The sequence below is a fragment of the Podarcis vaucheri genome (genome assembly GCF_965113315.1).
Source record: "Podarcis vaucheri genome assembly, chromosome: 10".
Taxonomy (NCBI): Eukaryota; Metazoa; Chordata; class Lepidosauria; order Squamata; family Lacertidae; genus Podarcis; species Podarcis vaucheri.
In genome coordinates this window covers 34,515,732-34,542,256 of record NC_138748.1, presented here as the reverse complement: position 1 = coordinate 34,542,256, position 26,525 = coordinate 34,515,732, and the positions used below count along the sequence as shown (strand labels likewise).

The 26,525-nt window shown below is 41.5% G+C and overlaps 1 long non-coding RNA gene across 1 annotated transcript in view; it reads left to right on the top strand.

The window, feature by feature from the left end:
* Positions 1-791: 791 nt before the first annotated feature.
* Positions 792-26,525, top strand: part of LOC309542323 — a 39,824-nt gene continuing 14,090 nt past the window's right edge. The window contains exons 1-2 of the long non-coding RNA XR_014224200.1: positions 792-919; positions 7,167-7,243. This is a non-coding gene — a long non-coding RNA (uncharacterized lncRNA). The remainder of the gene's footprint in view (positions 920-7,166; positions 7,244-26,525) is intronic.

The window sequence follows — 26,525 nt, the reverse complement described above, 5'->3', positions numbered from 1 at the left end:
CAAGTAACCTTCTAAGTTATTTGAACAGTCCTGCCAATGTTTTAAGAGCAGAATCAGTTTTGATTAGAATTTCCAGCTCTATGAGTAAAATTTATGTCATTTCCCCTTAGACCCTGACAGTGTCAAGATGACAATTTTTATAATATGATTCAGAAGATATTGTCTCTGTCATGTCCCATTTGGCAGCACAAGCAACCCTGAAATCCTTCAGAGAAAAATGACTGATCCCCTACGGAGCTTAAAAGGGGTGGAAGCGATAAGGGTGGCAGATTTGCTTACCGGGCTCAGGAGAAAGCTATACAAAGCATAAACATATTTCAAGTATATTGAAGCTAGCAAAATAGAACAAAGAAAATTATAACCCCACTGAAGACTTTCCTGTTCATCAAGCTTTATACCATGTACTTTTAACTAAGGCTGCTGCAATAGAAGATATTTCTAAAGTAAAATCTAAGATGTTTTGTGTTATATGCTATCTCAGATTGTTTTAAACCACTTTGATATTTTTTTTATGCTGTAGTAGTAAATAAATATAAATAAAGCTGTGGTTTGCTCTCTTTAATTCATAGAATTATGTATTTTAGAAATCATCACATTTGAGCATAAGACGCTTCAAATGATTAGCTACTTGGATGCATCCATAATTTACGTACCTGTTTTTTGTGTGTTACAACTGTTGCCATGACAATGCTCTGATCTCACACTGCAGATATTGGCACGGTTACTACACAGCATAAACTATGTAAAGATCTTTCTCTTGAACTCTTTTGACATACACCACTATCTTCCGTTTAAGCAAAGGACCGCTATCAAATCATGGCCTTAGCCTATAGACCCATCTATATTACTCAATTATTACAGCATTGCCTGTCATCTCTCCACTAAATCACATCTGAGTCCATTGTAACCACCCAATTACGTATGTATAACTTGCTCTATATAACTCATATCACATCATTCTGTTTGATCGGTCAAGTCAACACGTTTTTGGCTTTAGCCAAATTTGGCGGGGGGGGGCATGTGTAAGCCATTTAAAGAGTCTGATACTGGTTGTGAAATCCTGCTCTGAGTTCCACTGGAGTCATCCAGTTAAGTGTGGATGCTCAGATACTGTAGCCCAGCAATGCGAAACCTCAGGCCTGGTGCATAAATGCAGATCTCCAGGCCTCTCTGTATGGCCTTTTGAGACTCCTCCTCAGGCCACACTCCTTCTCCCCAGGGCATACCAATCATCAAACCTACTGGGCACTCTCTTTGAGTGCTTTTGCCTGGCTAAAACACATAATTGAACTTTGATAATGCATCTTGCTTGCCTGAATAAAGGATAGAGAGGGATGAGTGAGTAGGAACTAGCCTATTCTACAAAGACAACATTTATATCCGTTGCTCCACCCACTTTTGCCCACCACTGGCATTTGGCCTCCAGAATGATGCCTAGAAGGGGATATAGCCCTTGGGCCAATGTAGCCTGACACCAAATAGACAGCAGTTCTTTGCAGATATGAAAATTAAATTAACAGATCTACAGGGGAAATGCCATTTGTATGGCAAGGCAGCAGAGGCGGACCTTGGGGGTCAAAAATTTCAGCAACGTTCTATGCAACACCAAAATTCAGTGCCCCCCACCTCTTGTCTTCCATTTTACATCACAGTTGCAGCACCCCCTCTTACAGTCCTCCCAGGCCCCACACCCAGTGCAACTGAACTGGTCATGTTCCCTAAATCCATCTCTGATGGCAAGCTCCTTCTCTACCATACACACACTCAATATAATGCCCCTTCCAAAACCAGTTTGATGTCCATATCATGATATTGGTTTCATAATTTTTGACCTGGCAATATATTGTGAATCATGATGGATGTGTGTGTGTGCACTATTATGCAAAAATCACAATGTGGGAAAAACCATGAAGCCAGCCAATGCACCATCCTTATTTCAGACATTGTGATAAATTGGTATATCGTGATGTTTAGCTGGTGATGTTTAGCTGGTGAAGTTGAAGACCAGTTATCACCCAGTCCTAATCATTGGATTCCACATTCATCTACCTAGAATAACTTTGAAAACATTCTGTACTTGCAGTCATTAACATAAATTGTAACCTGTGTCACTCATAGGTATTATAATGATAATTATAATATAATATAATATATAATATAAAATTATAATTTATTATTTAACCCTCCCCCCCCCAAAAAAAATCTGGCTGGATTTCCCCAGCCACTCTGGGAAAGGCATTAACATGTCAGGGGACGCTCTCTTTGAAACATTGTGATTGCTACAGGGTTTTTAATTCCACCCCCCCCCCAAAGCTTTCATCTCTCAATCCCTTTTACCCAACTTCAGACTACTTCTGGGTACCACTTTTCTGAGATTTATTGAAAATACATTTTAGATGGTTCAGCAGTCCTCCACTAGAAATCCTGCACCACTCACACAGCAAATTTCTAATGAAGTGCCACATACATAAATCCATTGGTCTCATTCCTGATGCTTTCAGCCGATACAATTGCCATTTTGGTTAGTGGCAAGTGTCTCTTAACTTTCATCCTCTTTGCTATTATTGACTAGGAGAGCCACACTCCCTACACCCCTGTCCCTGTTGGCTGAAGCCTTAACCCATGGGTAGGCAAACTAAGGCCGGGGGCCAGATCCAGCCCAATTGCCTTCTAAATCCAGCCCACAGACGGTCCGGGAATCAGCGTGTTTTTACAAGAGCAGAATGTGTCCTTTTATTTAAAATGCATCTCTGGGTTATTTGTGGGGCATAGGAATTCGTTCACCCCCCCCCAAAAAAATAGTCTGGCCCCCCCGCAAGGTCTGAGGGACAGTGGACCGGCCCCCTGCTGAAAATGTTTGCTGACCCCTGCCTTAACCCTTTGTACCATGAGCACAGATCTTTGTACATCTGGCTGAATGTGCTTGGGATTTGTGATGTGATCAGCAACTCTGATCTAAAAGTGATCAAGGAGAGGGCTTGACCCTCAATAGGCCACTTTGACCGGGGGGAGGCATGGCTGTTCAGTGCCACCCATGGCTGCAGATGAAGATTCTGCTTCTGCATCTCTAACTTGAATTCACCATTTTTTAAATAAATAAAAAAATTTCAAGCTGGCATGGCTGCAAAGGAAAGCTATTTGCAAATTCAAATTTTGACTTCAAAGGATGAATCAGGAGCACATTCCCGATTCTTCCTTTGCAGCCACAGCTTGAATTTTTCTGTGCCAGGTATCACATGTCAGGTGGATGTGGTTTGCACAAAATGGTTGTGCTGCCTAACCTCTGAGCCTCTGGGCTGGAGGCACTTCACCCTGATGTAGAGGATTCTATGTGCATTCATCCAAACATGCAAAGTTCACCACTCCAAATCTTTCTCAGCACACACAGGCTGTCTATATTTAGACATTCAGTACAGAAAATCGGTATTCAATACAGTTCTGATGAAGGATATGGAGTCCAGCTGTGGCAAGAAGTAGTCACAGGGCTAAGCATTGCATTTCTATTTAGGGAGAGATGCTGACAATATACCTGCCCTCTTTTCGTTTCTAAAAGGCCAAACATCCAATCGACTGCAGGAGAAGAGCATCCCCATACATTTTAAAATAGCATCAATTCCTTGCCCAGCGCAAGTGTTCTGTGAGCATTTTTCCTGCTGAGAATATATGTGAAGCCTGCAGAATGAAGCCACTAAGCAGGAAAGGGTTGCTCAGGAGATACTCAATAAATGTCTCTTGCTTTTGCTCTGGACTGTTAAGCTTTGAAGAGGCCACAAAATATAGTGGGTCAGCATGATGGGTCGCGAATTGTAGAGGCCTGACGGTGCACTTATCCCATATCTTTCTCATGAAGTCTGCATCAATTCCAGCCCAGCAGCAAAGCACATTCTTGGGATCATCAAAAGCCTTTGCCTAATGTTCCTTCGGAAGCTACTCCAGTGACTACCTTTGCATAATTCCACTCACTCCCTCAATCATAATCAGTTATATCAATTTTTTGGGGGTCTTGGCTGGGAACCAATTCTTACTTCTGCCAAGTGCCACAGATACTACAAAATGCTTGTCCTGCAGTTGTAATTTTGCTACATGATACAGACAGCAGCAGAGCTTGCTTTGAAAGGCTTTCTATAAATAGAACGGAGATGCTGTAGTAGCTGGCCGACTGATTTTGCCAGACAGCTTTTCTCTCTACTGATTGGAATCCTGAAGTGACTTTTCCTATTCTCATGTGCTAGGGCAATCCACTGTAATACATTTGAGTGGAATGTTATAGTATTCAGAACAATAATATGCATTTACTGTATGCATTTGCTTTTCTATGCTTATATTATCCAGAAAGAGTTTCAGTTTAATGTACTGAGTTTCAAAACATCAATTCCACTATCTTCTTTTTAAATACACTAATAGACATTGTTTCATTTTTCCTGATTCACTGAGTTGTTGGAATTTCTGGGCAGCCATTACAGAGAAAGAAATTTCTTTTGTCATTGGAAGAATTGGAACAAGCCATTTAATCTGCACATATGCAACTTCAGTAGTAAGGGGTTGTGATGGAGCAGAAACAAATACACAAGCCTTCATGTTCTAAAAAGCATCCCCCTTACTGCCCAGAAAACATCCTAGCAACACTGCAGACTTAAATCCATTTCAATGTATTTGTGTTTTCTTTGCTCACAAACTCTGTCCTCAAGTATACCCCGACTTCTAGTTTGGGGCATGACTTCAACTACATTCTATATACTACATTCTATATGCTAAGGGTCTATTGTGTACCCTAAATTTGATCCTAACTAAATATCATTAGACTTCTCTTCCAGTCTGTCCTCCCCATATTTCCAGGGGAGCCAGGGGAGCTGTCCAGCAGTTTCAGCAAGATTAACACAAGTCAGTGGGTCAAGTGCTGAAGAGCAGAGGAGCTGTCCAGGAGACTCCCAGAACTTCTAGACAAGAGCCAAAAGTTTCTGTAACTGGCCTGGGTACCCCAGTCTTTCTGGCATAATATGCAAGGTGTTCAACAATAACCTTCCACACTGGTTGCTCCTGAACCATGTTGATTTGAAACTATCACATATACATAACCACAGAGAGAGAGAGAGAGAGAGACTTAGACTCCTCCCCACCCCAACAAAAAACCCTCAGAAACATGGCAGGCTAAGGGATGTCTGTGCATGCTTTCCTCTTGCCACTGAAGATCATCCTTGGTGGTAGTAGAGTCAATTAGAGAGGCTCGTCAGATCAGGAAGCTTTGGTAGGTATGAAGAAACAAGTACATGCTTTATTTAGCTTGCATTTTATTTGCTTATTTTTAGTAGGTGGTCTCACATTGTAAACTACCCCAAGCTGGTGGGATAGGTGGAAACTATGGGTTCAAAATCCCGGAGATAAACGCCAAATAACAGTTGAGAATTGGACCTTTAGAAGCTGCCAGAGGAAGAATGACTTGTTGGCATACAGTTGTTGTTGTTGTTGTTGTTGTTGTTGTTGTTTAGTCGTTTAGTCGTGTCCGACTCTTCGTGACCCCATGGACCAGAGCACGCCAGGCACTTCTGTCCTCCACTGCCTCCCGCAGTTTGATCAAACTCATGCTAGTAGCTTCAAGAACACCATCCAACCATCTCATTCTCTGTCGTCCCCTTCTCCTTGTGCCCTCCATCTTTCCAACATCAGGGTCCTTTCCAGGGAGTCTTCTCTTCTCATGAGGTGGCCAAAGTATTGGAGCCTCAGCTTCATGATCTGTCCTTCCAGTGAGCACTCAGGGCTGATTTCCTTAAGAACGGAGAGGTTTGATCTTCTTGCAGTCCATGGGACTCTCAAGAGTCTTCTCCAGCACCATAATTCAAAAGCATCAATTCTTTGGCAATCAGCCTTCTTTATGGTCCAGCTTTCACTTCCATACATCATTACTGGGAAAACCATAGCTTTTACTATATGGACCTTTGTTGGCAAGGTGATGTCTCTACTTTTTAAGATGCATACAGTGCCATCTCCCATTTTATCCTTGGTGGCGAACACAAATAGAATCTAGGACTAAAGGAATAAAACATTGCCTTTGAACATTGTAATGAAGTCATTTAAAATCCCATGCTGTCCTGGAATTTACAGCGCAACTTTTGCATGCAAAGTGGGTAAGTAAATTAGACAGGGAAAGGTTTGGAATCTATGCTCATGCTTATTTGCAGGTATAGATTTCATATGGCCATGGGTAAACAACCTGGATGCTGGAAATTAAATGCTATCATTTCATGACTCTGAAAGATGCCGTGGCAGGGTTAATCCTGCTTTAGGTCATGGCACTTAGTTTTTATTTCAGATCAGAAGAGTCTGTTTACCTTTCAGAGGAGCATAGGAAGCTGCCTGCTACTGTATCAGATCATTTGCCCCTTCTACTTCAGTATTGTCTACACTGACTGGAGCAGCTCTCCAGGATTTCAAACAGTGTTATCCCTCAGCTTTACCTGGAGATGCTGAGAATTGCACCTTGGACCTTCTGCATTCAAAGCAAGGTTCTACCACTGAGCTGCAGATCCTTTACCTTGAAGACAGAAACGGGGATAGGCTTTCTGAAATGGAAATGCTCTCTAGGATGTAGAATTTTGCATTTTCCTCCTTCCTAAGACGTAATGCTTTAGAGCTACATGAAAACCTGTGCTCTTATCTACAGTAAGCCAAACTAGAAATACAAGCATTCCTGTGCATACAGGAATGCCATATCTTCAACAAGTCCCTTTTAGTACCCATCTCCTCAAACCAAAGCACAAACTGTCATGTTGAGTGGCAGAAAAACCTTGAACAGTATATTGATGGCTGCTTTTATGTACCCTTTGGGACAATGCACCGAATGAGCATGACTCATTTCATCATATGCTGATTCACACAAGCTTCAAAAATTTGAGCCATGAAATTCGAGCCCTGGTAACCTTTGATTAATAACTTTAAGCATGTCATTGTCATGATAATGCTTCTTGCCCACCATATATTGCTCATATAAAACCACAGTATAACACCTTCCCCTCATTTTTAAGTACATTATCTCCAAGGATTCCACCATGCTCTCCATGGACCAAGGGACCTATGTGTTTCACCAAAGGTGGAGATAGTCCTGGGTGGCAGCTGGATTTTATATCTCTAGAGATAGGTTGACAGGCATTTCATGCTTCTTCTTCCCGCAGTGAAACCTGAAACCTTCACAACACGTAACTGAGCCCCATTGCTGCTATTTTCTCCCTCATTCCAGATGCACCACCAGGTAAAGGCCAACTTATGCAGTTCATAGCTGATGCTTATGAATAATCATGAATCAAAATACACTCATGTTAACAACAAGAAACCTATGTACATGTGTGCTTGTAGAAAGTTGCTAAAGTCCCCCCCTGCTTTCATAGAATCATAGAATCATAGAGTTGGAAGAGACCACAAGGGCCATCGAGTCCAACCCCCTGCCAAGCAGGAAACACCATTAGAGCACTCCTGACATATGGTTGTCAAGCCTCTGCTTAAAGACCTCCAAAGTAGGAGACTCCACCACACTCCTTGGCAGCAAGTTCCACTGTCGAACAGCTCTTACTGTCAGGAAGTTCTTCCTAATGTTTAGGTGGAATCTTCTTTCTTGTAGTTTGGATCCATTGCTCCGTGTCCGCTTCTCTGGAGCAGTAGAAAACAACCTTTCTCCCTCCTCTATGTGACATCCTTTTATATATTTGAACATGGCTATCATATCACCCCTTAACCTCCTCTTCTCCAGGCTAAACATGCCCAGCTCCCTTAGCCGTTCCTCATAAGGCATCGTTTCCAGGCCTTTGACCATTTTGGTTGCCCTCTTCTGGACACGTTCCAGTTTGTCAGTGTCCTTCTTGAATTGTGGTGCCCAGAACTGGACACAGTACTCCAGGTGTGGTCTGACCAGAGCAGAATACAGTGGCACTATTACTTCCCTTGATCTAGATGCTATACTCCTATTGATGCAGCCCAGAATTGCATTGGCTTTTTTAGCTGCCGCGTCACACTGTTGGCTCATGTCAAGTTTGTGGTCAACCAAGACTCCTAGATCCTTTTCACATGTACTGCTCTCAAGCCAGGTGTCACCCATCTTGTATTTGTGCCTCTCATTTTTTTTGCCCAAGTGCAATACTTTACATTTCTCCCTGTTAAAATTCATCTTGTTTGTTTTTGCCCAGTTCTCTAATCTGTCAAGGTTGTTTTGAAGTGTGATCCTGTCCTCTGGGGTGTTAGCCACCCCTCCCAGTTTGGTGTCATCTGCAAATTTGATCAGGATGCCCTTGAGTCCATCATCCAAGTCGTTGATAAAGATGTTGAATAAGACCGGGCCCAAGACAGAACCCTGTGGCACCCCACTAGTCACTCTTCTCCAGGATGAAGAGGAACCATTGATGAGCACCCTTTGGGTTCAGTCAGTCAGCCAGTTACAAATCCACTGAGTGGTAGCATAGTCAAGACCGCATTTTACCAGCTTCTTTACAAGAATATCATGGGGCACCTTGTCAAATGCTTTGCTGAAATCAAGGTAGGCTACATCCACTGCATTCCCTTCATCTACCAGGCTTGTAATTCTGTCAAAAAACGAGATCAGGTTAGTCTGACATGACTTATTTTTCAGAAATCCATGCTGACTATTGGTGATCACAGCATTCCTTTCTAGGTGCTCACAGACTGTTTGCTTAATGATCTGCTCCAGAATCTTCCCTGCTATTGATGTCAGACTGACTGGGCGGTAATTATTTGGGTCCTCTCTTTTCCCCTTTTTGAAAATAGGGACAACATTTGCCCTCCTCCAGTCTGCCGGGACTTCGCCTGTTCTCCAGGAATTCTCAAAGATGACTGCCAGTGGTTCTGAGATCACATCTGCCAGTTCTTTTAATACTCTTGGATGCAGTTCATCTGGCCCTGGAGACTTGAATACATCTAATCTAGCCAAATATTCTTGTACTATCTCCTTAGTTATTCTGGGCTGTGTTTCCTTTGCTGAATCATTTGCTTCAAATTCTTCAGGTCGGGCATTGTCTTCTTTATCGGAGAAGACTGAGGCAAAGAAGGCATTGAGGAGTTCAGCCCTTTCTGTGTCCCCTGTTTGCATTTCACCATCTTCTCCTCTGAGTGACCCCACTGTTTCTTTGTTCTTCCTTTTGCTACGAACATACCCATAAAAGCCTTTTTTGTTGCTTTTAACCTCTCTAGCAAGCCTGAGTTCATTCTGTGCTTTAGCTTTTCTGACTTTGTGTCTACACGTGCTGGCTATTTGTTTGAATTCCTCTTTGGTGGTTTCCCCCCTTTTCCATTTTTTGTACACATCCTTTTTTAATCTTAATTCAGTTAAAAGTTCTTTAGATAGCCACCCTGGTTTCTTTAGGCACCTTCCATGTTTTCGTCTCATTGGTATTGCCTGACGTTGTGCTTTTACTATCTCCGTCTTAACAAACTCCCAGCCATCATGAACTCTCTTTCCTTTTAGTATTGCTGTCCATGGGATCTCACCCAGCACTTCCCTAAGTTTTATGAAGTCGGCTTTCTTAAAGTCAAGAAATTGAGTCCTAGTATGCTTGGCTGCTACTTTCCGCTGTATAGTAAACTTCAGAAGAGCATGATCACTCGCGCCTAATGATCCTTCCACATCTACCCCACTAACCAGGTCATCAACATTGGTTAGGACCAGGTCTAAAATGGCTGTTCCTCTTGTTGCTTCTCCCACTTTCTGGACAATGAAGTTGTCTGCAAGGCCAGTGAGGAATCTGTTTGACCTTATGCTCTTGGCTGAGTTTGACGTCCAACAAATATCCGGGTAATTGAAGTCCCCCATTACTACTATCTCCCTTCCTTTTGCATGCTTGGCCATCTGTTCCAGGAAGGCATCATCTATGTCCTCCGTTTGGCTTGGGGATCTATAGTAAACTCCCACAATGAGGTCTCTGTTATTCTTCTCTCCCTGAATTTTGACCCAAATGCTCTCACTTTGGCTTTGAGGTTCTAAATCTTGGATCTCTTCACAGGTATACACACCCCTGACATATAACGCCACTCCTCCTCCTTTCTTGTCTGGTCTGTTTCTCTGAAATAGATTGTATCCCTCCATTATTACATTCCAATCGTGGGACTTATCCCACCAGGTTTCAGTGATGCCTATTATGTCATATTTAGTTTGCTGTACCAAGAGCTCAAGCTCATCTTGTTTATTTCCCATGCTTTGCGCATTAGTGTACAGACATTGAAGTCCATTAATCATTCCCCCGTGTCTCTTATTTAAGGATTTTTTCCTCCCTCCACTAGGTCCGCGTGCTGTTTGCTCCATTTGGTCTATGACATTTGGATGATCATCTTCATTAATTGATAGACTCCTACCTTCAGGAGCACTGTCTCCCTCCCCCACATTAGTCAGTTTAAAGCCCTCCTGATGAGGTTTCTGAGATTTTTGGCAAAAACATTTCTCCCAACCGTTGTGAGGTGCAGCCCATCACTTGCCAGAAGTCCATCTTCAAGAAACTGCAGTCCGTGATCTAAGAATCCAAACCGTTCCTGTTTACACCATTTGCGAAGCCAGCTGTTCACTTCCACTATTTTCCCCTCTCTCCCTGGGCCACGTCGTTCAACTGGGAGGACAGACGAGATGACAATTTGTGCATTTAGTTGCTTCAATTTCCTGCCGAGAGCCTCGTAGTCTCTTTTGATCTTCTGGAGGCTATTGCTTGCAGTGTCATTGGTTCCCACATGAACCAAGAGGAAGGGGTATTCGTCAGTGGGTTTTATGATTCCTTGCAGTCGTTCAGTTACATCTTGGATCTTAGCCCCGGGGAGACAGCACACTTCCCGAGACATCTTGTCAGGCCCACAGATCACTGCTTCTGTTCCCCTCAGTAGGGAATCCCCTATCACCACTACACGCCTCCTCTTGGGTTTGGTCGGGGTTCTTCCGTGAGCTGTCCGTTCCAAGGTCGCCTGCACATTCCCTGAGGACTGACTTTGCTGCTCGTCTTCATATACCTGATCGACTGTAATGAGGGAGAGATCCTCAAATGGAGTCTGCTCTTCGTCTTCCATGCTAGGGGAGAGGACCTCAAAGCGATTGTGTATTTCTAAACAATCAGAGTGAACCCTGGGCCTCCTACTTCTTTGAGTCACGTTTCTCCATATATCTGGCTCCTGTGTTGGTGAACTAGCCTCCTTCTCAGGGGAGTCCCCTGTCTCTTCAGAAATCTTTCTCACTTTCTTTACTTCATATCAGTAGCAAGATGAACCCCCCCCCCCTGCACCATTTCACAGAATTGTGAAAACCATTTTTTGGTCAAATGAAATGCTGCTTGAATTTGCCATTTTGAACGGGTCTGATTTGCCACCATTTTGACTGGTTTCTCCTGCACTCAGTGATCTTTAGGTTGTTGGGCGGGAGGGCTGGTGAAGAGACAAGCTTGCACATGAAGTATGCTCAGATAATTTGCCAAACAACTTAAGCCCCCTGCCTTTATTGTTCATTGAACACAAAAATGATAGTAGCACACAGACTGTACATGAATGGCTAGAATGGAAGTTAAAGTGCCCACAAGCATTCTTAAAAGCAAAACAAAAAACCTCTTCTTCCTGCTGATTTATTGTAACACTGAAAGTATGTTTCGATAGTTGCTCCAGGCCAAAAGATTGTATGCAATATTTTCCCTGACTATTTTCTTTATATCTCTTCCTCTTTGTGTGTTTTTCTGCTACTTGATGTATAAGGTGGCTAACTATGAAATAATAAAGGGAAAGAAGGACCCATTAATTTCAAAAGTATTTATTTATACTTCCCTCCAAGCTCTCTACTACTGTTTTTTAAGCTTCACCATTTCAATGACACATTTAACAGGACTGGTGGTGCCAGTATTTGGGCAATGATAACCACTGCCTTCTTGTCCAGCCACATACACTTTTTGTGAAGGTCAAGACTATACAAGTCTAGTTGGACTGCATCCTAAGACAGCTCTTACTAGCTGGGGGAAATGAAGTAAGGATGCCTGGATACCCTGCCCTTTTTGTGTGCATTTAAACTAGAGCATCTTACAAGTTACAAATAGGACCTTTGTTCAGGATTCCAGCAAGGGTACTCTAATCCCCAGTTTTCCTTACCCTCCTCCAAACACTGAGCATTCTGTTTTCACTCAGGAAGCTCAGTATTCACCATGCTACTTTTGGGTTCCACCCTGTAGGATTTGGATTTTACCCTTGCAGGGTGGTTGTATTTTGTTGTTTTGTTTTTTGTACTTCTGCAAATCTTGGGGTTCCCTGAAGCATGAAGACTGATGCTTGGAAAATGAGTTTGCTAACGGTATACATGTTTGGATTGCACCCCTTGAGATATGTTTTAACCCAAGCCCATTGAATATGGTAGTGGGCAGTGACAGACAGATGTAGCTACTTTCTTAGGTATGGCTGAGGATTTGTGAGTTGTGGGTAGTGATGTTGGAGATGCCAGCTTAGCCACAACCCAGCACAAGGTGGATTTGGAATGTGTTGCTCTTTCTCAATTTCTAATACCATATCAATATTGCATAATATTTTCAAAGGAATGGACATTTGAGGACAAAATATCAACACAGAATGCCCTTTGTGATCTCCGTAATCTTTATTTTATTTAATGTTCCTTGGTGCCTTACGAAGTCTCTGCATTATTACACTGGGTGATTGGTAAGAAGTCTAAAGGACAACTGACAGTGATTTGCTGCCCTGGCATCAACTCTAATGAACTGCCAGAAAAGAATCCTTAAGAAGGCACTTTGATGTTGGGAGTGCATAAGGCTTTTGGAGAGGAAAAATGGAATCCAGTTTCTTATCAGCTGTGCATTTCAATCTATCCACTTGCAGAAATGTGTCATTCTTCTGGGAAGTTGTCTTTTATTTTAACAAAATATGGGGTTGAATGTAGCTTTCCGTGTCACATAATATCATTTCTGAAAGAGTGAGCAGAACAAATGAAAGGGAATTCAATTACTCATCCCCAATCCTGTTTGTTGAAGATATGCTCTCATCTGCTGGAAAAGAGATGACAAACTGTATAGAAGGGGAAAGGTGCTCCCTTTTTAACCTAACAGGATTCAGCCAATTTAGTGACTGAGTGGTCTGTTCCATTATATACAACATCCTATGCATAATTTTGGAGTGAATGGACAATGTCTATCAAAGCAGACCTGAAAAGCAGAATAATAGAATTGTAGAATTGGAAGGGATCCTGAGGGTCATCCAGGCCAACCCTCAGCAATGCAGGAATCTCGACTAAAGTATGCATAGCAGATGGCCATCCAACCTTTGCTTAAAAACCTCCAGTAAAGGAGAGTCCACCAACTTCCGAGGGAGTCCATTTCACTGTTGAACAGCTCTTACCATCCAAAGATTCTTCCTGATATTTAGTCAGAATCTACCTTTCTTGTAACTTGAATCCATTGGTTCAGATCCTACCTTCTAGAGCCAGAGAAAAGAAGCTTCCTCCATTTTCCATGTGACAGCCATATTTGAAGATGGCTTTCATATCTCCTCTCAGTCTCCTCTTAAACAGGCTAAACATGCCCAACTCCCTCAACCATTCCTCATGTGGCTTGGTTTCCAGATCCTCAAGTATCTTGGCCACCCTTCTCTGCAGATGCTCTAGTTTGTCAATAATAATAATAATAATAATAATAATAATAATAATAATAGGGAGCCAGTGTGGTGTAGTGGTTAAGAGTCTTGTAATCTGGGGAACCGGGTTCACGTCTCCGCTCCTCCACATGCAGCTGCTGGGTGACCTTGGGCTAGTCACACTTCTCTGAAGTCTCTCAGCCCCACTCACTTCACAGAGTGTTTGTTGTGGGGGAGGAAGGGAAAGGAGAATTTTAGCTACTTTGAGACTCCTTCGGGTAGTGATAAAGCGGGATATCAAATCCAAACTCTAATAATAATAATAATAATAATAATAATAATAATAATAATTTATTCTGAAAATTAATATATAAAGCTTAAAGTTGTGAGGACTGATCATGTGGTGTAGATACTAAAGGAATGGGCTTGCATGCAGGAAATTGTGAATTCTGTCTTTTGAACTACATCTTCATCTCCTTGTTTACATTGCTACCTTTATGCAAAAAGTCCAGGGTTCAAGTGCTGCCATCTGTAGAGGACCTTTGTTAACAAAGCACATAGAAGACTTCAGATCAAAACTCCAGAGACCTGCTGCCCTTCAGTACAGGGCAGGAGAGAGAACCAGTGTTAGCAGGCATATGGCAGCTGTTTATATCCTTCTTCATATTTTTGAGGATCTCTGTATGCAAAATGCTCCACAGTGGGCAATGAGAGTCCTTGTTGCAGTTCAGGTACTCAGCCACTGCATTGCTTGCTATTGATACTCAATGGCCTGGAAGCTCAGAAGTGAAACTCACAACTGCAGGCAAATAGCTTTATCTGCTCTACAGAGTTGTGACGATAAAAGGAGATTAGAATTGTAGAGCACTTTATACATTGAGATAGCCGGGGATGATTATTGTTTGGGGTGGCACTGGAATGAAGATAAGACTGCTTACAGAAATGTCACATTTCCCAAAACCAAGTTCTGCATCTTGAATAATTCATTAATAGAGTTTGAGATCTTTACTCACCTTTTTCGTTGCAGGATCTCAAAATGTTTTAGAGGCATCACACCCTTCAAAGTGTGCTGTGCCATCTAATATTTATGCTCTCTCCTCTTTCTGAGCTCAACATGATTAACCCACACCCAAAACACTGATATTATGTAATGCTTTCAAAATGTTTGGCAATGGTTTTTAGAGGGTTATAAAATATTATCATGCTTTGCCTGATTTCATGCTGAGGGCACTTCATTGTTTATACTGTCTTTAAACTTCTTTGCATTCATATTTCCCCCACCTACCCTGTGTTAATAGGTTCGGTTTTTCACAAACCAGCCGTATTTTTAGAGTCAAAAGCATTATGAAAGCCAGGTTAAACAGCTCCTTGCTTTGAAGCAAGCTGGAATTATTAAAGGAACTCATCATGGGCAGAGTTGCTTTAACTCAAGCAAGAGAGATTAAACTGTGATCCACAAACTACCTGAAAGTCAGCAGCTTTAACACCAGTGGGATGGCAGCAAGTGAACAAATGTAATGCTATGGTACTGGGTTGCACATCAATTTGCTCCAACAGAAATAAAGCAATTTCATATCCCTTTTATCTCAATGGCCCAATCTTATGAGTCACCGTGTCAGCAAACAAACGTCCAGGGTTAAGTGTCAACACCAGCTCTGCTGGCTTAAGATGTGCCTCTATTCCGGAATCACAATTTGTCTGGAATTTCACTCAGATGAAGGAGCATGTGTAGCTGACACTACACAAGAGTTGTAGTAGCATAGTGGATGCCTGCTGGGATGAAAAGATCTTCATTCTTAAAGAAATCAGCCCTGAGTGCTCACTGGAAGGACAGATCGTGAAGCTGAGGCTCCAATACTTTGGCCACCTCATGAGAAGAGAAGACTCCCTGGAAAAGACCCTGATACTGGGAAAGATGGAGGGCACAAGGAGAAGGGGACGACAGACTTCCGGTTCGGCGCCAGCGCTAATGGCTGCTCCCTCTCCGAGCTCCGGAGAGAGGACGGCTCTGCGAGTTCGGGTCTGACCCGCTACGGCAAGCGGGGGACCCCTAAAATCACAGGAACGGAGCCTGTGAACAAGGAGATTCGGTGGGCACCTGAAGCGCCCCCCTTTACCGCAGAAGGAGCCTTTTTAAAGGCTCCGGAACGACAACGGGGAGCGCGGTGCTGAGAATCGCTACCCAGCCCGCAGGGTGAAGCCGCGTCGCCATTAGTGGAGAGCGCCGATTCCCTTCCTGAATAATCTGGACAAAAAAGACCCGTGAGTAAGATTGAACTTCTATTCGTGTCAAAACTACTTGAAATTAGGCTGAAAACGGGAAAGGCGAAAATTAAGGAAGTCTGCCTTCCCCCGACTGCATGACAACTAAAGCAACAAAAGTTACTGAGCTGCATCCATATGGGATATTGTCTTTAACTGCTTGAATCCGACATTTGGACTTTGATTATCCCCTCTAGCTTGCAGGGCAGAGGGGAGGAATAAGTGATTTTATAAGCTGCATGACCAACTTAAAGGAAAGGGAACTCTCTGCAGCCTTCAACCTGGCACAAACTGTTATTAAAACAAAGGAACACTGAACTGACTTTAGACTCCTGTGAAAGTAACAAAGTGGAAGTCTCATTGCTTATTTGTTACAAAGTTTTGGGACTCTGTGGATACAATATATCAGGGAAGGCTGGGACTCTATCTATTGGGAAAGTGTTGCAATATACATATAGAAGCCTCCCGATAAATTTGCTTCTTAATTACTCTTTGTCTTTGTTTGCGGTCATTTTGATTTGCTCCCTCTAGAGGGTAAATTAAAAGTTGCTACGCTTTGGGACAGTGGAATTTTCCTTTAGGAGAAGGCTCTCGTGGGAAACGACCTTGAGATATGAGTGGCCCAGCAGATGAGATAAGCACGAGAGTCAAGACAAGGCAATATCAACAACAGCTACAGCAACACAAGAAAAGAGGCTCGATCTCAGGCATAACCCCTATAGTGACAACAGGACAAGAAAAAGGTACAGCAGTCTCCATGGAAGCAGTGTCGCAAGCCCTTCTTAAGATAAACCAGTCTCTGGAGAATCTAACAAAGCAGACGGCTGAAAATACCAAGAAATTGACAGAGAATTCACAGAAATTGACAGATTTAACAACAAGACTTGACCTGAATACAGAATCTATAAACAGGCTTACACAAGAAAATTCTGCCACACGTCAAATTGCAGAGGAAGCCAGAACTATTGCTGGAGAGACCCAGGAAAAATTAGAACCGATTGCCAGGAAGGTCTGTGACCACGACGCAACTCTGGCATTGTGGGAACTACAAAGAAAAGAAAGGAATTTGAAACTACGATCAATTCCAGAGGACGAAGGAGACAATCTTACGGACTTTTTAACGAAAGAGTTTGCTGATTCCTGGGAAGATCTAGAGGAAGACGAATTCAAAATTACAACAGCATTTAGACTGGGCAGAAGACAGAACAGAAAGGCGCCGAGAGACTGTCTGATTACCTTGAGATCGAAGGAGGAAAGAGACAAAATTCTAAGACTGCACTTTGAAAAGGCCTTACAAATTGGGAACTCACCGATACAGATCTTTAAAGACATTCCTAAATATATTTTGGACTTGAGAGCTTCTTATAAGGATTTGGTTTACCTGTTGAAGAAGAACACCATTCTCTTCAGGTGGGAATTTCCACAGGGACTGTCTTTTGACTATAGGGGGAAGAAGGTGAAAATAAAGACGATACAGGATAAAGACAGGTTCCTGCAAAGAAATCAAGAAGATTTACAGAAAGGAACTGTAGACCCAATTGCTGAGCAAAAGAGTGTAATAGACATCCTGAACCTTTCGTTTGGACAGAATCTTCCACCACCAACAGAGGAGGAACAACAATTGGGAGCTGTTGGAGGAATACCAGAGAAGTAACAAGATGGCCCTGCAATTCCTTAGCTGGAATTGTAATGGGATGAACAGTCCTTTGAAGAGACGACAAGTATTCCATATTTTGTATAGAGAACAATTGGACTTGATTTGCTTGCAGGAAACTCATATAACTAGAGCACACAGGAGATTGCTTATGAATAAAAAATTGGGACAAGAATTTATTTCGTCGGACAAAGTGAAAAAAAGAGGAGTTGTGATTTATGTAAAAGAGAAGTGGGCTCCAAAAATGATGTTCAAAGATGAACAAGGAAGATATTTAGCGGTGGAGATTCAGGTACAAGGAGAAAAATTTTTGATAATTGGGATCTATGCACCAAATGAAGGTAAAGCAGAATTCTTCAAAAAACTCCATGAAACTTTGATGGATTATTTGGAATACAATATGATAATCATGGGAGATATGAATGGTGTAGTTTCTACAAACATGGACAAGACACAAAGACTGACACTTACTAAAGAAGGGAGACTCCCGAAGACTTTCTTTGAAATGACTGAAAATATGGACTTAATAGACATTTGGAGAACAAGGAACCCTCTTGAAAGAGAGGGAACCTTTTTCTCCCATGCAAAGATGACCTGGACCAGAATCGACCAAATATGGGTTACTAGTGGAATGGCTCCGAAGATTAAGAAGGTAGAAATCTGCCCAAAAACCTGTTCCGACCATAACGCCGTGAAGATGGAAATGAAATTTACAACAACTGGTCAGTTTAGATGGAGAATGAATGACACCCTATTCCGAGATAGAGAGATCCACATGAAGGCCCAAAAAACTCTAAAGGACTATTTTGAAATCAATCTAAAGGGCGATGTGGAAAAAAGAGTGATCTGGGACGCAAGTAAAGCTGTGATGCGAGGATTTTTGATTCAACAAAATTCAATAAAGAAGAGAAAACAGAATGAGAAAAAGGAAAAAATTTTGGAAAAGATAAAAGAAGGAGAGAAAAAATTAAGATCAAAACCAAAGTCCCAGGAGATTTTGAGGGAGATTAAGTTGTATCAAACACAATATATGGAATTGATGAACCAAGAGATAGAATGGAAAATAAAGCAAATGAAACAAAAGACATTTGAGTCGGCAGACAAATGTGGTAAACTTCTGGCATGGCAACTTAAGAAAAGACAGAAATTAAATACAGTCACAAGTCTAGAAGTGGATGGAAAAAATATATCTAAACCCAACGAGATAAGAAATTGTTTTGTGAGTTATTTTAAAAAACTTTATTCCCAAGGATTACAAAATGAAGAGGACATAGATAAATTCCTTAATAAATATGGATTACAAAAAATCTCTCATCATAGCAAGGTGGATCTAAACCAGAGAATAACAGAACAAGAGATAGAGGGTGCCATTCAGGACATGCAATTGGGCAAATCTCCAGGGCCAGATGGACTGACTTCCAGATATTACAAATCTTTAAAGGAATGGCTGATACAACCGTTAAAGGAAGTTTGTAACGAGATCTTAGAGGGAAAAAAGGCACCCGAATCGTGGAAAGAAGCATATATCTCACTCATACCAAAGACAGAGACTGAAAAGACTCAACTGAAGAACTACCGCCCAATTTCGTTATTGAATGTGGATTACAAAATTTTTGCAGACATTTTAGCAAAAAGATTTAAAAGAGTATTGATGGAGAAGATTCACAGAGACCAAGCAGGCTTTCTCCCAAAAAGACACCTCTCAGACAATGTTAGGAATATAATAGACATTTTGGAAAAATTAGAGGTGAACATAAATACTAAAGCAGTTTTGATATTTGTGGATGCGGAGAAAGCCTTTGACAATATTTCGTGGAGTTTTATGAAAAAGAATCTTCATGGGATGGGGGTAGGACAAGGATTTGAGAATGGTATGGGTGCAATATATTCCGAACAAAAAGCTAAGTTGATTGTAAATAATGTAATAACTGAGGAACTTAAGATAGAAAAAGGAACACGACAGGGGTGCCCAATTTCCCCATTGCTTTTTATTTCGGTCCTGGAGGTGTTGCTGAACATGATTAGAGACGACCAGCAGGTTAAAGGTGTAAAGGTCGGAACCAAACACTATAAGTTAAGAGCGTTCGCAGATGACCTTGTTTTGACCTTGCAGGAGCCAAACACTAGTACAAAAAGAGTGTTGGAAATAATCCAACAATTTGGACAGGTAGCTGGATTTAAATTGAATAAACAAAAAACTAAAGTCTTAGGGAAAAACCTAACAGATATGGAAAAGAATAAGTTTCAAGAAGAGACAGGTCTGACGGTGGTTAAGAAGGTGAAATATCTAGGGGTTAATTTAACATCTAAAAATTTGAATCTGTATAAGGACAATTATGAAAAATGTTGGTCAGAAATTAAAAAAGATTTAGAAATATGGTCAAATCTGAGATTGTCAATGTTAGGCCGAATTGCAGTGATTAAGATGAATGTATTGCCTAGAATGTTATTCTTATTTCAAACTTTGCAGATTATTGACAAGATGGACTGTTTCAAGAGGTGGCAGAAAGACATTGCGAAATTTGTCTGGCAGGGCAAAAAGCCCAGAATAAAATATAAAATTTTAACAGATGCAAAAGAAAGAGGGGGATTTGCCCTGCCGGACTTAAAATTGTACTATGAAGCAGCAGCATTCTGCTGGCTGAAAGAGTGGATGCTCCTCGAGAATACAGATATCTTGGACTTAGAAGGTTTCAATAATGCATTTGGCTGGCATGCATATCTATGGTATGACAAAATCAAAGTGCATAGTGCCTTTAAAAATCATATTGTAAGGAAAGCGTTGTTTAATGTTTGGATGAGATATAAAGATCTGTTGGAAAACAAAACCCCTAGATGGTTGTCACCCTTAGAGGCTAAGGCCCACAAGAAAGTTAATATGGAGGTCGGATGGCCAAAGTATTGTGAGATCTTAGAACAGGATGGAGAGAAACTGAAATTAAAGAGCCATGAAAAATTAAAACCCAAAGTACAAGATTGGCTCCACTATTATCAAATAATGGAGGTTTTTAAACAAGACAGGAAAATTGGCTTCCAGGTGGAAAAATCAAAACTTGAGACAGAATTGTTAGAACCCAATACTAAGAATTTGTCAAGAATGTATAACTTGCTGTTGAAATGGAATACACAAGACGAAACAGTTAAATCAGTTATGATTAAGTGGGCACAGGACATTGGTCATAATATTATGTCTGCTGACTGGGAAAGGTTGTGGAACACCGGTATTAAATTTACGGCATGTAGTGCTTTAAAGGAAAATGTGATGAAAATGGTTTATAGGTGGTACATGACCCCAGTTAAGCTAGCAAAAATTTACCATTTGCCTGATAACAAATGTTGGAAATGTAAGGAAACTGAAGGTACTTTTTATCATCTTTGGTGGACATGCCCGAAGATTAAGGTTTTCTGGGAGATGATATATAATGAAATGAAAAAGGTATTTAAATATACCTTCCTTAAGAAACCAGAGGCCTTTCTCTTGGGCATTGTCGGCCAATTGGTGCCAAAAAAGGATAGAACTTTTTTCATGTATGCTACAACAGCAGCAAGAATACTGATCGCAAAGTATTGGAAGACACAAGATTTACCCACCTTGGAAGAATGGCAGATGAAAGTGATTGACTATATGACATTGGCGGAAATGACGAGCAGAATTCGTGACCAGGGAAAGGAGACTGCGGAAGAAGACTGGAAGAAATTTAAGATTTATCTTAAGGACTACTATAAACTTGATGAAGTTTAGAATGTCGAGATTTTACAGAGAGAAAGGGTTGCAGTAATATAAGATTAGATTAAGAAAGGACTATGATGAATTAAGATCGGAAAAAACATTTATAAGTTGCTATAAAATTTGGACATGAGGATGCAGAAAGGGGAGGTATGGGGAAGTCCGAGGAAAGAAGTTTATGAAAGGACATTTTGAAATTATATTCGTTTGTTTGTCTGTTTTTCTTTTATGTTTGTTTGTTATAAAAACTCTTGTAAAACCAATAAAAAATTTTATAAAAAAAAAAAAAGGAGAAGGGGACGACAGAGGACGAGATGGTTGGACAGTGTTCTCGAAGCTACCAGCATGAGTTTGACCAAACTGCGGGAGGCAGTGGAGGACAGAAGTGCCTGGTGTGCTCTGGTCCATGGGGTCACGAAGAGTCGGACATGACTAAACGACTAAACAACAACAAAATAGGCTGGATGTTCAGTAGGGAGTGGCCCTGTCTGACCTCAACTGCATGACTAGGGGTGGATGAATTTGTTCATTTAAGTTTCTTCAGTCTGTCCCATTTCCACATCAGTGTTCAGATTTTTCTAAACCCTGCAAGAAAATCCCACACACATTTCTCCTGACATATGCATGTTTGCATGGAATGCTTGTACACATTATTGCAAGCAATTTTCCTAACTGAATTGTTTTCACTAATACATGCATTTTGCTGTGCACAAATTTTTGTATCCATTATTTGGTTGACGATAAATAACAAAAATCAGAGAAGTGAGAATTTCTCAAGAAAGCTGTAGTTTTCATTTTGGTTTGGACAGTGTGAATTAGGTAGGTTTGCTTTAAATGTCAGTCAAAGTCATTTCTCCCCATCCATATGCAGCGCATAGAACTAGAGCGATGTGAGAGATGTGACAAGGATGAGACTAAAGGTGGTTCCTCTATGAAAAATTCATTTCTGGTTCATTCACAGAAATTATATTCCATATATGATCCGGGTAGAATAGTTTTCAAAAAATATGAGAAGGTTAACATAACTGCTATATGCTTAGAAACCAAAGGGAACCTATAAAACGGGTGTAACATTTTTGTGGACCTGACATCAAAGGAACAGGCTTATATCTTAGTACTTTCCCACCTTATGTGGAGACTGCTTAGAGACAGTAACACATCCTGCCTCTCCCAGCCCATCAGGTCTCATTGACCAGTTCCATCCTCATTTAAGATGGAAGGCAACTGGTGGTCCTGGTCCACTATTAGAGGACTGGTCCAGTGAGTCCCTGAGGAGCAGAAGGGCAAGGCACTTTGTAATCATCTCTCAGTGACTTGGTAACCACAGTGTGTTGAGAATTGATCATTTTGCTGGGGGACGTGATATAGAACAGGGCTTATCAACTTTTCTGGGCCAGTAAGCATGTTTGGAATTTTGAGAAAGTGCTGTGGAAACCAGTCACAAAATGGCTGACACTGGGCGCGTGGCATAATGCAAAATGACTGCCATGGGGGTATGTCAGGAGAGCATGAGCCAATGCAAATAGGAACTGAGCAAGAAGAGTAAACAGTCTCTCATGCACTGTGGATTTTTGAGGGGATAATCACTGAGACTTTTGTGGGTGCCATAGGAGGTACTGGTGGGCACGCTGGTGCCCAGGGGCACTGTGCTGCCATCCCCTGTTGTAGAGTGTCTCAGCATGGTGTGTTTTAAGGTGAAAAATACCAGGGTTAAGATTATGGGAGAGAAACACGCATTCTGTATGTACTGGAAACACAGAAAGATTTGTTTCAGAACTGTTGAAATATGCTGAGAGTGCTGGACTTGGGCACAACCTAAGACAGGGGTCAGCAACCTTTTTCAGCTGTAGGCTAGTCCACTGTCCCTGAGACCATGTGGTGGGCTGGACTATATTTTTTGGGGGAAATGAACGAATTCCTATGCCCCACAAATACCCCAGAGATGCATTTTAAATAAAAGTACACATTCTACTAATGTAAAAAGACGCTGATTCCTGGACTGTCCACAGGCTGGATTGAGAAGGCGATTGGGCCGCATCCGGCCCACAAGCCTTAGGTTGCCTACCCCTGTCCTAAGACAATGTTGTAACCATTTACCCTGTTCTACATGCACTGTGCACCACTGTAAGGCCATTTCTGAGCATCTGGATGCACTGCTGCCTTGAACGGCTTGTCAGCATTTCTTTTTTAATTCTCCTACTGGAGACTTCATAATTAACCACGTTAATTTATTTTGTGATGCTTCATGGCATGCAGAGTTACCCATCAGATGCAGCATTTCATTCAAAAGTTAGTCCTGAGCTACCTAGCGATTTTGAATTAATGGGACATTGGCAGAAAACTGCAAGGGTTGTTTGTTTTCTTTTGGCTTTTCGCTGACTTGAAGGACTATTTTTGTGCTCGAGTCACTTGCAGTTTTTTGAAAACTACAACACTAGACAAGTTTATTTTGGCACCTGTCACCAATATGTACAATTCGTTGGAAGAATCTTTCTCATCTAGCACACTGGAGAGCTGACAGTTTTCAGCTGTGCTGTAGGGCTGTGCACCAGATTCAGCCGTGTCCTGAGCCAAAATGTCCTGATTCAGAGGGCTCTGGGTGGAGGCAGTCCTGACCCACCACCACCTTAAGCCTCCTCCTATCACTCAGAAGCCTTTGTCCCCTGTGAATGTGAAAGTAATTCTAATGCTGGACCAGCCCTGTTCCTGCTTCCATTGCTGCATTCCATTGGAGAGACACCAGGACAAATGAGCTTTGCAGAGGCAGCTGACTCAAAGGAATGTCTGTTTGCTTGCTCATCTCAGAACTCTTCTCCTCCCTTCAAAGGAAAGGTGCAGGGGGTGTGTTGCTTGTTGGAACAATGCATTACTCTGAGATTAGCAATGCATCCAGCCTCATGAATGTGCTGAATCCTATAACTCATGACTTATGTACCAATATGATTATGCATTGCAGCTTTTCGCAGAACTGGAGCTGTGAGTTCAAGTTCTTCACAATTAACTGGGGAAGGCCAGAAGTGTCTCATTTACAGTGGTACCTCTAGTTACGGACTCGATCCGTTCCGGGGTGCCATTCGCACCCCAAAAAGTCCGCAGCTAGAGAGCCACCTCTGCGCACACACACAGTGCGATAGAGTACTTCTGCGCATGCGCGCACGGTGAAACCCAGAAGTCTACACTTTGGGTTTCCCCCGTTTGCATCCTGAAAAAATGCAGCCAGAGACTGATGTAACAAGAGGTACGACTGCAAATGCTTTAACCATGTGCCAGTCAATATGACTATAGCATCTGCACGGCAGCAACACGTCCATTGAGCTGATGCACTGCTCTCCAATGCTGCATCAATACTTTCACCTGTAGAGAAAGTGGGTGTGGCTTGGCTGGTACAGCCTTGCAGGTCAAATGGAGAGTCCTAACAGGCCTGATTAGGTGCTCCCAGAACTGCATCTGGCTGATCCCAGGCCTCAGAACCTAAGTGTGAAAGTCTCTCCACCTGATTCTGAGATAGAACTTTCTGCCACTCTTAGTCCTAAAGCATGGAACGAAAGAAAAAGGATGTAGGTGCCAATCAATGATGCATAACTAGATGCATAATTGAAGGACATCTAGAGATAACAGACTCAATAATTGATATTGACAACACTAATAATAATAATAACAATAATAATAATAATAATAATAATAATAATAATAATAATAACAATAATTTATTTCTACCTCGCCTTTCTGGCTGGGTCTCCCCAGCTACTCTGGGCGGTTTCCAACAAAAGATTAAAAATACATTAAAACATCAGTCATTAAAAACTTCCCTAAACATGGTAAATGTTTTGGGATACCTAGTAAGAATAAATAACATATGCTGGTTAATAATATTACCAAGAGGAATAATTTGTGATCATTTTTTGGACAAAAAAATTATTGACAGAGCCAGGCTTATTGTTTATAAATGATAACATTTACACAATTATATTCTGACTTTATTCTTTTAAAGAATTTTTGAAGTTTCTATTTTGAACTGTTATACTCATTCCAGAGATGGGTACAAATACAATGGTTTTTATTTTATCAATATGTGAATGTGACTGACAAAACAAATGTTCATGCAGCTCAGAAGGGGAATTCTCTGGGGTCTGTCAAAGAAGACTGAATGAGGCCAACGCAATGTGGTTCTGCTTGCCCTGCCAGGTCACTTAAACCCGTCAGTAACATGCCAGGAGGATCAGAAAGTTTCAATGAAAGGGGTTTGATGTTTGGCACTACTCCACACCTTAATATTCTTTCCACTAACCCAAATTGTTGAGAGTGCTACCTTTAGAGAGTGCTACATTGAGCAAAAGAGTTGGTGGCTGTGAGCTTTCATATTGCTAGCATTTTTCGGTGTTACTGTTTAGGGGTAGATTGCTTTTTGAACTCTGACAGATATTTATTAAAAATGGAGCAGGCATTGTTTCAGAACTTATTTTAGATACGGCCTTGAAGTTATTTTAATATGTAACTACATATTAAAACTATTTGTAGTTTATGTATGTAACTATTTTAATATGTAACTACATATTATGTAACTACTACTACTTATTATTATTATTATTATTAACCACATATTTTAACTCATTTATGTTTTGGAAAATTCGAAGTCAGTGTGTTTTTAACATTTGATTTTTTTACAGCATTTTTAATGTATACATAATGTATTTTATGTAAACTGCTTAGAGGTTTTGATGATTAAGTTGTATATAAATGGCACGTAAGTGGTATATAAATCCTGTTATTGGTTTTGAAGAAGCCAAATGCCCAATTTTATTAATTTATTTATTATTACATTGATGTTCCAACTTTCCCATAGGACCTCAGGATGGTGTGCTTGGTTCTCCCCTTCCTACTGTATCTTCCCTGTAACCCTGTGAGGTAAATTCAGCTGAGGGTCTATGGCTGTGTTAGCACATAATACGAAGCCAAACCATGGCTTAGCTTGAATGCTCAATTCCACTGGCTTCTGAGGAGGAGCTCTCTCCCTCTTTGCTCTTCCACAGACGTTTTAGGCCACTGCATGGCTCTACAGCCACAGCAGCTGCTGTAACTCTCCAGTGGTTTGACTTCACCCTTGAAGGTACACTCTTCCATTGTCACTCCCAAGATAGGCCAACAAAAAAGAGGTTTAAACCATGCTTCAACATGCCATCTCACCTCCTTAACCATGATCTGTAGCTATCGTTCAGTTTACCATGATGTGGAAACCATGTCAATGACTGCCACAGTCTCCTCATGAACTTCAAAGCTGAATGGGGATTTCTACCT